Here is a 7,500-nt window from a genome sequence, read left to right as displayed (position 1 = left end):
TGTACGGTGCAGAAGTGTACATGTCAAGTAGGCAGCCATTGGGCTTTCTGTCTGGGCATTTCTATCAACGGAAAACGTGGTCTCGCCCGTCATGATGAGGAGAGGCACTGAAATGACAACATATAAATCCAGCATGTGTATGGATGTGCCACGGACTATTAGGCACTGTTTGTTTGCATTCGTCATAGCTTCTGTCAGATTATACTGTTTTGGAGTTTGTATACTTAGGGGAAGGAAAGAAAGTCTATAAAAGTTTGTTCCAAGTGTGTATGTAGAGCTGGTTAGTTTGTGTGGGAAGCGGGGGATGTGCAAAGTGATGCCAAATTTTCTGAGGTAACTTTCACCTTTGTTGTGTGTGTGAAACAAAATTAAGAAAAGAAAACGAAGAGTTGGTGCTGTGAAAGTGCACCTGCTGAAGAGAGATGCTCCAATAACCTCTTTTTAACTCTCTCGAAGGACAAATGATATAACCGCAGAGTTTCATTTTCATCTCACTCATGGGAGGGGTGCAGCATAACGATCAAGACCTTCACTTTACTTGTGACAAACAGAAAGACGGAGAGAGAGACAGAGAGACAGAGAGAGAGAGAGAGAGAGAGAGAGAGAGAGAAGTAACAGTATTGAAAATAGCATTTTAAATTTCTACAGTATATTTGCACAACCTGAAAACCAGAAAAAGCCTGAAATGAAATCTCACTTGCCTCTTGAAACAAAATTGAGGTTTATCATTAAAGGAGCCATTTGTAATTTTTTCAGAGCCCGCCCCATACTGCCTATGAGGTAAATTGTAATAAAATATTGGAAAATTCCCTCCATACCTACCAAAAAATAAATTGTGTATCTCTGCAGGTCACTTTCCATCCATCCATTTTCTGTACCGCTTATCCTACACAGGGCCGTAGGTGAGCCTGGAGCCTATCCCAAGAACTCGGGGCACAGGGCAGGGGTCACCCTGGATGGTGCGCCAACCGCATGGCACAACCCACACACGTACTATGGACAATTTGGAAATGGCAATCAGCCTACATTGCATGTCTTTGGACTTGAGGAGGAAACTGGAGTACCCAGAAAAAAACATAGAAGCATGGGGAGAACATGCAACTAATATCAGATAGCAAAGAAACCACTTTTTAACGCCCTCTTAAAATATACAGTATCATATAGTACATATACAGTCTCACAAAAGTGAGTACACCCCTGACATTTTTGTAAATATTTGATTATATCTTTTCATGTGACAGCACTGAAGAAATGACACTTTGCTACAATGTAAAGTAGTGAGTGTACAGCTTGTGTAACAGTGTAAATTTGCTGTCCCCTCAAAATAACTCAACACACAACCATTAATCAGATTTTCACACAATTCCTTAAAGTGGTCAAAGTGAACCCAATTAAAGAAATGAGACAAACATATTATACTTGGCCATTTCTTTATTGAGGAAAATGATCCAATATTATATATCTGTGAGTGGCAAAAGTGTGTGAACCTCTAGGATTAGTAGTTAATATGAAGGTGAAATTAAAGTCAACTGTTTTAAGTGGGAGAACAGAGATCTATCAAAATCTGATCTTCACAACTGTGGAAGTGTATCATGGAATGAACAAAGGAGATTTCTCAGGACCTCAGAAAAAGAGTTGTTGATGCTCAGGCTGGAAAAGGTTACAAAACGATCTCTAAATAGTTTGGACGCCACCAATCCACAGTTAGACGGATTCAGATATAAAAGGAGGAAATTTAAGACCATTGTTATCCTCCCCAGGAGTGGTCCACCAACAAAGATCACTCCAAGAGCAAGACGTGGAATAGTCCTCTAAAAAGGACTGCAACTCCGCACTTTGCTAAAGATCATGTGGACAAGTCAGAAGGCTATTGGAAAAATGTTTTTGTGCATAGATGAGTGCAAAATAGATCTTTTCGGTTATGTTTGGAGAAAGGAAAACACTGCAGCCCAGGATAAGAACCTTATCTCATCTGTGAAACATGATGGTAGGTAGGATCATGGTTTGGGCCTGTTTTGCTGCATCTGGGTCAGGACGGCTGCTACAGTGTCATTGATGGAACAATGAATTCTGAATTATACCAGAAAATGCTAAAGGAAAATGTCAGTGAACTGAATCTCAAGAGAAAGTGGGCCATGTAGCCAGACAATGAACCTAAGCACACAAGCCATTCTACCAACCAATGGTTAAAGAAGATAATAAGTTAAAGTTTGTAGAATGGTCAAGTCAAAGTTATGAAATGTAGTATTAAATCATTTCCCTCAATAAATAAACGACCACGTGTAATATTTGTCTCTCATTTCTTTAATTGGGTTCTCTTTATCAACTTTCAGGATGCTAATGTTTTAAGTCATATTTATGCAGAAATGTAGAAAATTGTCAAAGGTTCACAAACTTTTAAGCACCACTGTAATTTGAAGAAATTAGCCAGATCTAATTTCATGGCAGTATTCCAAATCACAGTTTAAAAAAAAAAGGTATCATATGATTACTCCTACTGGCACCCTGTCCAGGGTGTACCCCGCCTTGGGCCCGATGCTCCCTGGGATAGGCTCCAGGTTCCCTGTGACCCTGAAAAGGATAAAGCGGTATAGAGGATGGATGGATGGATGGATGGATGGATGGATGATTACTCCTTAAGTCTAGAAGCATATGAAACGTTGCACTGCTACTTTAATTGACTCCAAAGTGATAAAGTAACATCTTTCTCTGTTTGTATATTGACCACAGCCACTCTAAATCCTCTCTCTTTTGAAGAGAAGGCTTCAGTGTAGCATCTTTCAATGCTAATCAATGCTATGGATGTTCCTCATTTAGATCTTTCAATGTTAAGACAGTATATCCAAGTAGTATTAACTGACCAAGCATGTTCCTCATGATGAGTGATGAAATGTCTTCAATATTATACTATAATCTCATGTACCTTGACTCGACTCTACTGGACAATTCCACGCTCTAGAAAACAAAGAAGCTAAATAGACCTTTGTAGAAAGTTTATAAGTTTTCTCAGTGTACGTTGCCACCTGGGTAATCTTACCATATACTGTAGGCCACAAAAACCTCAATGTAGCCCATGTGTTGATAGTGGCATCCCTTTACCTCATTCATTAGTGGAAAGGGACAAAGGTTCTATAAAATAAATAAATAATAATAAAAAAAAGACTAAAGACCCCAAAGCTCTACAAGGCGCACCAACAAAGAAGAAGAAGAAGAAAAAAAACAAACAGAGTAAATACACAATGTTTAAATTATATATAGAGGTTAATGGCTGGACCATGAAGCCTTTAGGATTGGCTAGTGCATAAAGTTCACCCAAACTATACGTATGCGCCGATGGTCATGGAGGGTACACAGTATAAATAGCAACATGGGCTACAGGCAGTAATTGTACATCTAGGCACCTACAGGGAAGATGTATCTGATTAAATTGATAAGTGTAGGTACAAGGTAGTTTGGTGGTGTTTCAGAACCCATATTGCATGCTTGAACAACTCTTTAAAAAAAAGGAGGACGAATCCTGTTCAAAGCTGAATCATTCTAAAACATTTGCATTCCTCCTCCATTCCCGGTTGGTGCTGCGAGCAAGCTTTACACCGTCAAGAGTGTCATAGGTTATTTAGAATTCATTCAACCCACCACCGTAGATTCCCTTCTGGTGACATTCAACGTCTTCAACCCACTGTATTCTCAAATTCTCAGAGTGGCCAATACAGATAGATGGAAAGAGAGAGAGGAGGATGAAGTGATCGAGGGGGGGGAGAGAGAGAGAGAGAGAAAGAGAGAGAGAGAGAGAGAGAGAAAGAGAGAGAGAGAGAGAGAGAGAGAGAGAGGGAGGCAGGGCTGACTCAGAGATGTGGGGGCTGTTTGAGTGCAGTACTGCACTGAATCACCACCATCTTATCCAATATATTCCCCCACAAATTTTATCACTCCAAACATTATCATCATCAGCCGCCTGGGCTAGAATGTGTCCCCCGTTCCCCCTCTATGCATGGATGGAGAGATAGTGGGAGGGAGAAACGAGTGATAGACTAGTAGTGAGAGAGAAAGAGAGAGAGAAAAACAGACGTGGAAAGAAAGAATGAGATCAGCTGAAGTAATGATGCACACATTCATTCAGGTGATGAAGAATGCGTTTAATTCAGCAAGAGTGTGGGCGTGCGAACCTCCAGGATATGAGAGAGAGCGAGAGAGAGCGCGAGAGAGAGAGAGAGAGAGAGAGAGAGCAAAAAAAGAAAGACAAGTGACATGTAATACTATAGGACTCAGACAACAATAGTAAAAAGCAACAGATGGTTTACATTCTAGGAGGGTACAAATGGTCACATAGATCATTATTTGCAGTGGATATGAGATGTTGTTTTAAAGGGTGGAACACGATGTTTGCTTAACTTGAACACACACATCAGTGAGACATAAAGGAAAAACTGAGAAAGGAGGAGAAAAAAAAAAAAAAAACAACAACAAAAAATAACTCCGTATAGTACCAGTGATCTCTGACACAAAATAACAGGGATGCGTCAATACTGACACTGGTGTCAGATATCGGTCTGGCTCATTTACTCATCCTCGTACAATGCCATTCTAAGCAACATGACACAGAATGACAGTGATCAGGATGCATCATTTCCTGATTAACGATCGAAGCACAGCGGCCTGGAAACCGTCACTACAGCATCCTCCTACAACACAAGAACCTTCTCAGCGTGTATAAGCAGTACCTTTAACAGAGTGCAACAGCGGCCGACGTGAGCACACAGAGCAGAATCGGTGAGCACGGTCATTAAAAATTGGTGCAAGGTACCTTGAAATGTGTACGTACACACACACACACACACACACACACACACACACACACACACACACACACACACAGGTATTTGAGAATGTGGAACGGAAAAAAAGATATGCAGAGAACCTGGGATACGTGAGAGAGAGCGCAATGAAATTCTGCAGGCACTGAATACCGAAGCTACGTCCACGTTAATCTGGATGAATTTGAAAACGCACCGAGGCTACATCCACGTTAATCCGGATCATTTTGAAAACGGGTCATTGCTCTATATTTTGGCCTTCTGTCCACACTGAGACAGCGTTTTTGTCCAGCAAAAACTGAGCTTTTTGAAAAACACTCTCCCAAGTGAATAAATTTGAAAACGCCCTTTTCACGTTGTAGTGTGGACTGAGAAAATTTAAACAAAACAACCCCGAAACTTTGACGTATTTTTAGTCATGTGACCTATTCAGCTCAACACAACCAACATGGTGGACGATGTTGTACTGCAGTAAACAAATGACGCAGAACAGAGTTTCTTATGTTTTTGAACATGCGCAGTATAGAGACATGGGCGTTTCCAGAAGTTTCAGTGTGCACTAGCAATTTTTGGAAAACACTCGAAGACGGCAGCGTAGATGAATGGCATTTTAAAATGAAAATGCAGTTTTCAGATGTATCCGGATTAACGTGGACGTAGCCTGAGACATGCACGCTTCAGGTCTCCCCTCAAAGGTAGACTTTTGCTAATGCTCTGCGTACTCTGGTTTAAAGACACCTGCTCTCTATTAAAGACTCTGCTACATAAACAGAGCTAAATAAAATGCTCTGACTGATATTAAGAAGGTAATTCATTGTAGTATCTGTATCGAAGGATACCAAAAAAAAACACAACAAAAAAAACCCCATAGTACACAATCTGAAATTTTATATTATATAAGTATTGACGCATCCCTACAAAATACCTACCATTAATTAATTTTAATTAAAGAAAAGGAAAAACAGAAAGCCATGGAGCATCAATGGCATTTTAATTAAAAACTCAATTTTTGTCCCAAGTGCCATGACATATAAAATCAAGAGTTAAATCTTTAACCCAGAACAATATATTAAATCATTTGGATTTATTACGGGGAGTGAGTTGATATGAAATATTTTTTTTTCCTATATGTGCAATTACCATTATAATACAGAACTATTTACATTCATGTCGATTTTAATTAACATGAAACATCAACCAAGTAATGGATGAACCAATACAAAACAAAGGATGACATTCATGAAAAAAAAAAAAAGAAGAGATACCTCAAATTAAAGGCATAGAAGTCTCATTTTAAAAAATATAAGGGTTAAGTTCACATACAATGACATGACAAATCAAGATTGCTTCATTTCGAACATAGGCACATAAATTTATCCAGATCTGAGGCTTGGAGAGACCAGAAGTCTACTTGGCAGCCATCTTGAAAGTGGAGTTCAGGCACCGAAAGCGGCTAATGCTCTGTATGTACTTTTGTAAACAAAATTACTGAAGACTAAAGGGTCTGTGTATAACCTCAACGCCAGTCCTATTAATCCCTTTAACCAATCTTCAGTCAGCAATGCAAAAATACCTCAAAATCTATTATCTTTTCACTCACATATCCTGTTAGAAACCCGCACTACCTTCTGGAACGTTCCTCATTCTTTAAAGATGACTACATTTTTTTTCTCTCTTTTAGGCGAGAAGTATCTTTGGCGTCAACAACTTTCGATTTTTTTTATTTTATTATTATTAGTTTACACCCACTAAAATAAATTAAAAATCAAGAATGTTTTTAATCACGCATCTGATTGTTGATTTTCTATGCAATGACCAAAAAAAAAAAAAAAAAAAACAACCCTGAAAACAAACGTGTAAACCTTCCCACCACCACGTCACTCTAACTTAAAAAAAAAAAAAAAAAAAACATTCCCTTAACCTTGTTCATTTAGTTGTTCAAACCAGGAAGAAAAACTAAGCAAAAGATGATTTTAGTCTCGGGTCCAGAGCGGTCCCGTATTCTAAACCCGTCAGTGTACTGACCGATTCAAGGCTGCAGGCGCCTATGGCACATCAAACCAACATCCTAGGTGCGGGTTCATGTATAAGAATGAGCGTTTTCAAGTGATGGATATATAATAGTATACATGTGATGTGAACATCCAAATAATAATAGTAATAATAATAATAAAAAAAAAAAAAACCACACACAAAAAACCAACCAAACTGTGTTTTGTTACAGTCGTTTTTGTAAAGCTGAGAAGAAAATTTTCAGGCGATTCTCTGCGGCGTGACTCTGCGGCTAGCGCTGCTTGGGCTGAAGTCTCGGGCCGCTCTGACGGATGAGGCTGCGTGGCCTGCTTGTATTTTTAGGGCCAAAGCGGTGAGAGATGACCTGCTTTCAGTATGATCGATTGTCTCGCCCAAGGTGCGCTTGAAAAAGAGGGGCATAAATAAAAGGAGGGAAGAGCGACTTTGCTTGAGGAAAACGATGGCAAATTTGGCACGCGGCACCGCTGCCCTGTTTTCAGCGCTGGAGCGGCTTCAAGTAGGGGGGGGGGGGGGGGAGGGAGGAAGAAGGATGCTCTTGAGTTCTTGGGAAGTCCTTTGGCTTGTCCGAAGCGCTTTCAAATCAGTGTTGCTAATTCTGATGTCCTCGACTAAAATGACATTAAAGATAACGGAGAACTCTTCTCGGAGTGTT

The 7,500-nt window shown here is 39.8% G+C and overlaps 1 protein-coding gene across 1 annotated transcript in view; it reads right to left on the bottom strand.

Moving 5' to 3' along the window:
- Positions 1-5,788: 5,788 nt before the first annotated feature.
- Positions 5,789-7,500, bottom strand: part of zzef1 (zinc finger, ZZ-type with EF hand domain 1) — a 91,451-nt gene continuing 89,739 nt past the window's right edge. Inside the window, exon 53 of the mRNA XM_017459737.3 lies at positions 5,789-7,500. This exon is cut by the window's right edge and continues 361 nt beyond it. The gene's annotated coding sequence lies outside the window, so the exon portion shown is untranslated.

This window comes from Ictalurus punctatus, chromosome 28, assembly GCF_001660625.3.
Source record: "Ictalurus punctatus breed USDA103 chromosome 28, Coco_2.0, whole genome shotgun sequence".
NCBI lineage: Eukaryota > Metazoa > Chordata > Actinopteri > Siluriformes > Ictaluridae > Ictalurus > Ictalurus punctatus.
The sequence above is the reverse complement of the archived record's forward strand: the minus strand, read 5'-3'. Positions and strand labels throughout refer to the sequence as shown.